Source organism: Odontomachus brunneus, unplaced genomic scaffold, assembly GCF_010583005.1.
Source record: "Odontomachus brunneus isolate Ranch 3 - 2012 unplaced genomic scaffold, Obru_v1 Obru_scaffold_037, whole genome shotgun sequence".
Classification (NCBI taxonomy): Eukaryota; Metazoa; Arthropoda; class Insecta; order Hymenoptera; family Formicidae; genus Odontomachus; species Odontomachus brunneus.
In genome coordinates this window covers 31,856-42,765 of record NW_022639487.1, presented here as the reverse complement: position 1 = coordinate 42,765, position 10,910 = coordinate 31,856, and the positions used below count along the sequence as shown (strand labels likewise).

General features: G+C 42.4%; 1 protein-coding gene across 8 annotated transcripts in view; it reads right to left on the bottom strand.

Annotated features, from left to right (window-relative positions):
• The window catches only part of LOC116843985 (disks large 1 tumor suppressor protein), a 99,809-nt gene that overhangs the window by 70,089 nt on the left and 18,810 nt on the right, over nucleotides 1–10,910 (bottom strand). The gene's annotated exons all lie outside the window — the stretch shown is intronic.

Genomic DNA, 10,910 nt, shown 5'->3' with positions numbered 1-10,910 from the left:
GAGAGAGAGAGAGAGAGAGAGAGAGAGAGAGAGAGAGAGAGAGAGAGAGAGAGAGAGTTTGTATGATGTAGGCGTCACTTTAAATAATACTGTTGACGTTGCGCCCCATTGGGATATTGCAGTCATCCGGTACAGTAATATAATTGATTTATAGGTACTCGTTATTTAGCGTTCGAGGAGGATGTCCGGTGTGCCGAACTAACGAACTTTGGAATAAACGATACTAGATGACTGAGGGAAATTCAACATATGCACGGAATATAAAAAGATAAATAAAAAAAAGAAAAAAGTTGTTAATGAGACAAATCAAGAGACTTCTGCAATGCCTATCTATCGCATCACTCGTCAATCCACTACTTGTCGCACATATATCTTCGCGTTCCTTCACTTCGACACAAGTATCTTGTAATTCTTCAAAGGACGCGTGTGTATTTTACTCTTATTTTAGGCGCTTGATTTGTTATTGTATATTCATATTCTGACAAACTATACATTTTTTTTGACAATACATAAGATCCCCTTCAAAAATTCTTCAAATCTCTAAAGCCCTACAAGGTGTGAAACATCTTGATTCAATATTCCCATATGCCTACAATCTTATCCTAATATTCTAACGATATTAGAAATCGGTGTGAAAACCTGACTGAATGAGTTAATAATCGTATCTTCAAGACAAGAAGACATATCATTTTTCTTTGTTATTTATTTTCCTATACTTATAGTTTGTTATTCATCTAATTTGTCTTTCTCGCGTCGACTTCTAATATCGTTAGAACATTAGGATAGGACTCTAAATATGAATATTGATTTAAAAAGATTTCATAATTTACAAAATTTTTCATAAATTTTGCTAGAAATATAACAAATATTTTAATAATACATTTTAGTAGAAATTAGGGAAAATAGAGAAATAAGAAATAAATAGAGAAGTAGCACATATGAGTTGGAAGGATAGTGACAGAATGATCTGTTTCTCGGTTACAAAATCTTATGATATTTATAAAATTCTTTCCATGTATGGAGACAAACTGAAAACTTGCTTTTTTTTAAGTCAGTTAACAAACAATAGACTATGTTTATTACAAAAAGCGAGGTATCTCTGACCATCAACATATAGTCTTCAAACTACGCCTGTAGACCACGCGCTAACGAAAGGCTAAACGAGCAATACCGGCGGTCTCTCTCTCTCTCTCTCTCTAATTCCTGAAATTTTCTATCTCGCGGCGAGATGAAATCACCGTTGCGGTTATGCCGGGACGGAATCTCCACTTCGCTGCGCGAATCGACGCAGAGGGCGATGAAGAACGCGGAGGGACCGCGATATCGCGCTGACTCGGCGTCGTCGAAAGGCACGCTGACATCGGTGATACGCGAAATCTTGCCGGTCGCGAGAACACCGCTAAACGACGCCGGGCACGATCGACCGTGCGCGCAGCTGAGAATTCCTCCTCTCTCTTTCGCCGGCGTCGGACGGACGGCTGAGCCAGCGTTATCACAGCGCGCGCCGGAAGACTTATTGACCGGTGGCCCCGACGCGGTGCCCCTCGATGGTTACAGGTCGTTTCTGTGCGCGGCTACTTCCGGCCGCGCTCGTTAGCCGGCCGGACCGCGGGAAACGACCGCTTCAGCGAAACTTGTGGGGCCCCACGCGAAAAATCGACGTGTCCGCGACCTTTGACTGATCGCGATCATAAGTCTCTCCCTTTCTCTCTTTTCTCGGTGCCGAACACTGCCCGTCCGACCCTCGTCAGATCGGCTGTCACCTGACACGTGACTGATACGCGATTCGCGGTGTATCCTCGACTCGAAATCTTGATCTTACTTTCAATCTCAATGTTCCATTGATCGTCTACCTTGATACTCTGAAGCATGTATCAGCCTTTTTTGATGCTACTTAACTCACCAAGTTTGCTGACAGGTCTTTAGAAACTACATGTGGCATTTTATGCATTTTCTGTCATCTAGAGGCGCTAAGTAAGACTTCAGTTTCTATGTGTATTAAACAGACATTGATCCTTCAAAATATGCAGATGTTGGAAGATCGAAAATACAGTTAAAATTACAACTCGGGTATTTCTTGCATTTTCCGATCTTCTGTACATCTAAATTGTCCAGGGGATTTACGATCGCACGTCAAGTCAGACGCAATTCGTTCGCGAAACCTAACGATCCACGGCTTCGATCGATTTGTCGATTCTCGCGCGCGAATTCTTCTCGGTGATCTTTCTGAAACACGGTGTGGGTAAATGAGAAACTGAAAATAAACGGGACGTACGAACAATGCAGTATTTAAGTGCGGTAAACCGAACAAAGCGCTTCTCTTTTAGTTAAACGATCTAATCTCAAGTAACGTTTATCGTTTAAATTTCTACAGCTCGTATTAAGCGCGTCTCACAATCCTACGTTTCCTAGACAACGGCCCTCCAGAGAGATCGCGCCCGCAACAAACGATACATTATACAGAACGGTCGGGAATTAGGTCGTGGACTGTAAATTAAACAAACTGTGCAAATGCACTTGCGCGCATATTTCGCTGCAGATGGCACGGACCAAAGGTGTATGCATTGTGCGCGCGTTTATACGGCGGATTTATTTTAATTAGAACGGAGACGGTACATCTCTCATAAAGGACTGTTATATACAAATAAATTTCTGTCCCGCCGTTAATCTAATCGTGGAAAAAATACCGCACTCATTTTAATGCGAAAAGCTCACTTTTGTCGCCACGTTTATTTTAATGCGTACATATTTGCGCGATGTAAAACTAACAAGATATCACGATTGCAGGAGTAGAGAAATGCAGAAAAATTCATTGTAACGTTATTATATTATTCATGATATTATAACGAAAGTGCGAATAAAACAATTTGCAATCGATTTCCGCTTTAAATAAGTCAAAATATAAAATAATAAAAGAAGAGCGACATAAATGCGAATATCGGGAGAAACACGATGATCTGATTTAATTGATTCGCGAGAGAGAGAGAGAGAGAGAACCCCGCAAATTAGAAAGAGGAAGTGTTCATTGTTTTTACAGGACTGCGTGCAGGACTTCGTATAACTATATCGAATTACGAGAAAAATGCGTGCGAAAATTCGCGCGAACCCAGAAAGTCCCGTGAACAATGCAGCGAATCCCGGTGTCGCATCTGAGAGGAAAGGGAAAGGGAACAGGAAAGGGAAAAATTCGCGGAGCTTCCTCGGGAAGCGCAGCGTGGAAAATTCCCGGTTAATGCCATTCTGCCAAAAAGATAGAGAAAGAGAGAGAAAAAGAGAGAAAGAAGAAGACACAGAGAAGGATAATGCGGGATCAACTCGCGCCGGGAAATCCATTATTCTTCGATGCAAAAGCACCTCTTCCGCTCCTGGAAATTGTTCGGCGCGAGAGCGTTCTTAATCCTTGCTACACGTGCTTCCGCTTCCGGCGAGCATTGCCACGGCGCAGTAGCAGAGTTCATTGAAGGGTTCGCGAAAATGTGCGCGGAGTTATCCGCACGGAGTTATCCATAACGTATTGTTCCTCGATTTTCAGTGGTGGTGTAACTTTTTTCGATACAAGCGACGACAGTTGGAGAGTGGAACGAAAAAAAGATATTCTGGAGGTGAATTCCTACCTTCTGCGGTGTAGAACAGAGAGCAAGACAACGTACAGAATAGCGGAGTTTGTCGCGTATTTTAAAACGAATTTCATGCGAAAATAAAGGGACGCGGAAATCCTTGCGCGGAAGCTTAAAACATGAAAAGAAAATGCAGTAAAAATGTCGACCATGATTTAAGTAAAGACAAGAAGACTGGTGTCGTTAATACGAAGAAACGCAGAGGCGGCGCGAGGCGAGATTAACTCGAAAACGGTGAAGTCGGGAACGAGAATCGTTAGATCACTGAGTTATAACGGGAACGTGCGTGTTACTCATGCGTTAACTATAAACAGGCGGCTCGAAATGCGCGAATTGAATATACGTCGCGAGGCGTGACGAGAAGAATCTCCTCTTCCGCGAGTTTACGTTAATAATGTACATGTATATCGAGTTAAAATGTTGCTTCCATATTAAGCCTGTAAATTTCGTCCAATGTAAGATCTGTCCGTTGAAGCATCAATGAATCAATGATCCTTCAACGAGAAATCGCGAGATATAACATTTTATCTTCTCTGTGTATTTTATCGTGATACAGCAAATTCATGAAGATATAATTATTTATAAAAAAAACGACAGATTATGAATTCCGCTTTTCGAGTGAATTCAAAATTTTGACTCGGAGTATCTCCTTATTTTCGGTAAATTTGCCAAACATTTATCGGCCAAAACGTTCTGTACAATAAACGATTTGACACACCTGGAAATATATCGCTGTCCATGTGCCGGCGTCCTTCCTCCTGGTCTCCCAATTCTACATTCCGCTTCTGGTTGTTTCGTGGTTTCGGACACTCACTGGCACTGACACTCGCGTAAATACGTCTCGATCGGAGAAACGTGTTAGCTCACGCGATGTCAACGGCAGCCCGATTAAATATTTCAATAGTCGGCGAAATATTTTCATCTACCGACGGGAATTATAAACGACATGTCAACGCGCGTCACTTTGCGCTGCGAGGTATGCGCGTCGTCTGCCGGCTCGAGACAAAGTGACTCACGGACAAGTACGGACAAATATACAACGCGTGCGACTATCAAAACAATATCTTCTGAAAGGACAAGGTCACGTCTCGGCGAAAGTCGTTGTTCGCAGATCAACGGCACGAGCCATATTCGGTGCCAAGAAACTACAATACTTTGAAAACATTCCGGATCTCCGAAGAGGTCAAATTATCGAAACACCAGGACGGTTGCGCGCGATACCGAAAGTGTCGCTCGTAGCACACGGAGTCGATTAACGTGTGATTACAACCACGTGTTTTACGATCGTTTCATTTTGTGCAAGATTATCGAGCATCTAACCACGATGACAACTAGGAGCTAAGTTCAGGACGGAATACAGGACGCAGGGCGTAACGGCCGTTTCGTTAGACCGTGACGAGGCTTACAATTTTCTTTTTCATTTCTCTTGAATCTTCAGGTTCTAAATGTCATACAATAAACAACATAATAAAGAAATTAAGAAGGAGGAAAAATCTTGTTGCTTTCATTCACCCACTCTTATCTGTTAATCTATATTAGATTATTTAATATTCGCTTATCACGTCTATCTGCACTTAAGTGAGTCGTATAATTAATATATCGAAATAAAGTATATAAATCAAGGTAGGCTAGTAAAATAATCATTAAAATAATTTCTCAATCAATTTTTCTTGAAGTCTCAACGAAATAGTAAGTAACCATTTCTAGCATTAAGGAACAAAAAGCTCATAGCGTTACATCTCTCGAGATTCTCCATTGGCATTTCAAGTTTGATGAAAGATGCAGGGTTTAATGCGGAAATTTCGGCTCGAGTATATACGTTAATATCGTTTGCAACGACAATTGTCTGTGTTAATTCGCGTGAATAAAGAGAGAGAGAGAGAGAGAGAGAGAGAGAGAGAGAGAGAGAGAGAGAGAAAGAGAGAATACGCGCGTGTGCATAATTCGTTAATGTCTTCGCACTTACACAGTCGGTGCTTCCAACGGTCAAGTCTCGGTGCGGTATAGTCGGGCAAATTTTTCATGACGTCCCTCTCGGACACTACTGTCTGCGGGAGTTCGCGGTTCCTGCGGATTCTCCTGTTCTGGACCGGACACTTCCGACCGACGTACGTGCGGATCGTGTGAGGACCGCGGTAGAAATTAAATTCACCTTGTTACTAACGTGGGATGGGATACCATTGAGCTGGACGGAGGAATTTTCTCCGTCGGAAGTTGAGCGAGAACCGAAACTAAATGGTAGCCGAACGCGTTCACGATAAATCGTAATGCGATAAACAGTAACACGGCAATCAAACGCGCAAAAATAAAGGGATGATCCCGAAAAACATTAATCGAGTACCTCAAACTCGGCAAGTCGCACGAGTTTACTCACGATAACACACTGTATGTTCGATATTTCACAGAGGATAACGCGAGTTGTTTCTTTGAGTCGTGGAATTTTCCGAGAAAATGTTTCTCTCTTTTTTTTTCTTTCTCTCTCGCTATATCCTTTAAACGATTTTTCGTTATTTCGGTCAAAGCAATCTTCTCTTTACCTATCTATCTAGAAGATAGAATTTATAGATCTGACTGAAACAAATCTATCTATTTATCTAGAATAAACCTGCCTATCTATCCCTTTCGAAGAATGCGACTTATTCGCTCCAGTTCGTCTGACATCGTCATTTAAATATGGCGGTTCGAATCTCGCAATTAAATCAATTCGGCATCGCTGAATATGCGATCGAGCGAGATAAGCGCGGCGTACCTCCTGCCCGACATCGCGGCGGCCAGAATTTGGCGGTATCTGGTGAAGATGCGGCAGGACGCATTCGGATCGATGCGGAGGATACCGCATCACGTAAAGCGAGATTGGTCGGATCTGGTAGCTCGCTCGTGACCCGGGCCAGCTCGCGACCTTGGCCCGCATTTCAGAAATGCAGCTGCGCGCATGGCGCCACATGCATACTCGAGTGTGTCCACTGGCATACGCGGGCTGTCGCCGGGGAGCCCTATCGAGCCAACCGACGTGGTGCGCGTCGCGAGACATAATTCACGGGGCAGGTCCAAAGGTCAAACGAATTCCTAAACAAATACCTGCGTCCACTGAAACCACTGTCGACGTCGTTAGGCTTGCCAGATACCAACATGCGATTAACGCGACTGCGAGGGTCGGGAAACGCGACGTAGAAATCAATTGTTCGGTCGTCGTTGAATTATGTCGGAGTGCTCGACGACATTTGTCTAGACAACGATTTTCCAGGCGCGACACGAGCCCCGTCGGACGTAATTAAAATGAGCGGACGTCGTGTAGCGCCTCTCGTCTGTCGGCCGTAGGAGCGCCGCAATAAAAATGCAGCCGCATCCTCCGGCTCGGCGAACCGAATGAAAAAGCGGCAAGGAATTTACTTGGCGAACTTTTCCGAACCGCAACGCGCATACATACGTATATGCGTACGTACGTGAAATGAAAGCCGCCGGAAACAAAGACGAGCCCGCCAATCAACGCCGGAATTGTTCCAATCAAACGGGATGAAAATTACAGTCGGCCGAGCGCGGGGGCGCTTTGTTCCTTTCCGACGGTATCTCTCTTTTTTTCGGGAGGGGACGCGATTGTTTTTCCGTAAAGCCAAGCGCGATGCAAAACTCTACACTTCGAGGTGACAGGACGTCGATGGAGAAAGAGAGAGGAGCAGCCTCTTTTTTTACCTCCCGATGGGACGTTGATTAAGTTTAATTAAACGTTCGGGTGCAGCACGACGTTTCGAAGCAATTTTTAATCGACCGGACTTGCACGCGCGCAAAAGAGCGTCTCTGTCGTGTGAACCCTACCGCTGTATTGTATTCCCTTCGTGTGTTCCCCTTTCAACGCGACACACTTTTTCATTTCATCCTCTTGAGGTTTGATGCAAAATCGACGACTGCGCGGATGAGACCTCGAATTCTCGACGAAGGGAAATGTCATGAACGCGATCGCGAATTTTTTATTACCAATTAGGGTGTATCGCCTATATTTCAGAGGTAATGAAGAAATTTGAAAAAAAAAATAGAAACTAATCTATATTGCATCAAAAATAGTCACAAACAATTTGACATTGATTCAAAGTCTGGATCAAAAGTTACACCTCTTTGAAGTAAAAGCCCAATAAACATGATGACGTTAAGTGATATACTGAGAAAAAAAATTTACTAAATTTCAAAAAACGTTTGCTTGGATAGTACTGTGAAAATATTTGTTTAAATTAAGTAATTATTTTCTAAAATTAAATAAAGAAGTTTTAAATATAAATTTGTTTCTTTAATTTTAGAAAATAATTACTTAATTTAAACAAATATTTTCACAGTACTATCCAAGCAAACGTTTTTTGAAATTTAGTAAATTTTTTCTCAGTGTACGTATTAATGACGATATGGGTTAATTTTTAATTCTTTTCAAATTTCCTCATTATTACTGAGATATGGCCGATGCATCCTTAATTAATAACTCAAAATTTGACGTGCTTGTTTGCGAAATGGTGTGCGAATTTTGTGTTCGATGAGTTCTACCTGCATGCAACGTGTGTGTGTCACGAATTGTAAAGACATCCTATATACGTTCGGAAATGGAGAAATACAGCGACTCGGTGCAGCACGCAGGTGTGTCAAAGTTTCGCGGCCCGCGACTTAATGAAATATTCCATTCATGGTAATGTTTAACTGCGGACTCTGACTTCCAGTAGCGCGGACGCGCTGCCGGCCAGTTGCCGGAGTAGTCAAGAGTGCAATTAGTTCTTCCTCGCGCTACCCTACGATTCTCCCTCCCTCTCTCTTTCTCTCTCTATCTCTCCCTTTCACTCACTCGATCGAGTCGAACTTTTCACGTCCGGCCGCGGAAGAAGACTTACCGCTCTCTCGCCGGTGAAGTTCCTCGACCGCTGGAAGGGAGATTGGATTAGGTCGGATTGGATTTATTAAGAGCTTCGGAGAGAATCGAGAAGTCTCGGCGAAATATTTAAAAATACACCGGCTGCAAAGGGAGAGCCCTGAACGCGCGCTTAACGTAATTGCACGATGCAAGAGCGCGGGATGGAATATCGCGCGTGAAATACGATCACTTTTGTATTTTTTCTCCGAGAGAGAAAGAGAGAGAGTTTGCTATCGTGATGAATATGCATGATAGATAGGAATCTATTAATTTCACTATTTCTACATGTATTCATTCATGTATTCATTTATGCATTCATTTATTAAGCAAGGCATTAATATCAGCTTAACAGCTGTTGCCTTTTAGTCGTTTCCATCGCATAACATCTTGCCCGTTATTTCGTATCTTTGTATATTAAAATATTCAACAAAGTAACATTGTTATTATCAATATAATGGATTATTACACCGCGACCAAATGGGACTCTACAGAAAGAGAACGGTAAATATAAACATAAATACGAGCACAAAAAGCGGAGAAGTGAAATACGAGAATATCGAATAATCGACACTCGCGCGTAATGCGAAAACGTGATCGAGCGTTTCGGCGTTATAATCCGACGGTATTATCTCTAAGTTCATCTCCGTATGCTCGCTTAATCCTATTCCACACGCGCAATGTCCAATGACGACCTTAACCCGCGCAATCCCGGATGCACAATGGTGTGGGGAGCTTCGCTCATGTGCGCGTTGGCCTCCCACATAGCCCTCGGTGGCATTCGAGAGGTTAACAACGGACGGACAGGTCAATAGGGGGTAGCCGAAGCTGCTGGCGGCGCGTAAGCTTCGCGGTAGGGCATATAACGTGTCCGATCCCACCTGCATGACGAGCCGATTCGATAATCCCTTAATCCATCGGCAATTAGCTCGCGCTGCGGCGGACTCGTCGCGAGCTCGTTGACCTTCCCCGCGAGAACGCTCGTCCGATACGATTTATCTCGTTTCGCTCGGCCTACTTTTCAAATTAGCGACGAGGCTTCGTTCGGCCGACGTGACGAATCGGTGATGGAAACGCGAGACGAGCAGTTTACGGAACCTCGTGTCCGTAAATTCGCGTCCGCACTTTCCAATTCCAACGATTTCACGGGGACTTGTGTGAACTTGGCACACCATATTTAAAAATGTGACATTTTTTTTAGAGTTCTGATACGCTCTTGAAAAGTTCTAGAGCTCTATGCAACAATTTTAAATAGTTCCGGTTATTAAATACAAAAAAATAGACTTTTAAAAAAAGGTGCGCTAAGTTCACGCAGCGCACCTAATCAGTAAAATCAACTATTTCTTTAGAGTTCCGGTTTGTTTTACAATAGTTCTAGAGTTCTATATCATATATAACAATAGTTCTACTAATTAAAAGCGAAAAGTCGATTTGCGAAGACCTAATTCACAAAATGTGAAATACCGACAACAAAATAAGAGAGATTAACACTATTTCGCGAGTTCTGCATATTTGAAAATATTTTCAACATTCACTTGTAATCAGGGAATGAAAATATAAAGAGTTTTATGCGATAGCAGAAATAATTTCTTCATAAAAAATTATAAAGTGTTCGAGGTCGCGTAACTTTAGCAGCAGAAGGGGTGTGCCAGCCGCACATTGAGAGTTCCATTGGTTTAAAAATATTTTTAACGTTCACTTATGATCAGAAAACGAATGTCCAAAGAGTTCTGCGCGACAGCAGTAATAATTTATTTATAAAAAATCATATAGTATTCGAGGTCGCGTACATTTACGAGCAGGTGGGGTGCGCTACCTGCGCTTTGAGAGTTCTGTCGGTTTAAAAATATTTTCAACGTTCACTTGTAATCAGGGAATGAAAATATAAAGAGTTCTGCGCGATTGCGGTAATAAATTATTTATAAAAAATTATATAGTGTCCGAGGTCGCGTAAATGTACCAGCAGCTGGGGTGCGCTAGCCGCAGTTTGAGAGTTCTGATGGTTTGAAAATATTTGTGACATTCAATTATGATCAAGGAATGAACATCCGAAAAGTTCTGTACCATAGCTGTAATAATTTATTAATAAAAAATTATACAGTGACCCAAGCCGCGTAACTGTAACAACAGGACATTCGTTTTCTGATCATAAGTGAACGTTAAAAATATTTTTAAACCGACAGAACTCTCAAAGTGCGGCTGGCGCACCCCTCCTGCTGCTAAAGTTACGCGACCTCGAACACTTTATAATTTTTTATGAAGAAATTATTTCTGCTATCGCATAAAACTCTTTATATTTTCATTCCCTGATTACAAGTGAATGTTGAAAATATTTTCAAATATGCAGAACTCGCGAAATAGTGTTAATCTCTCTTATTTTGTTGTCGGTATTTCACATTTTGTGAATTAGG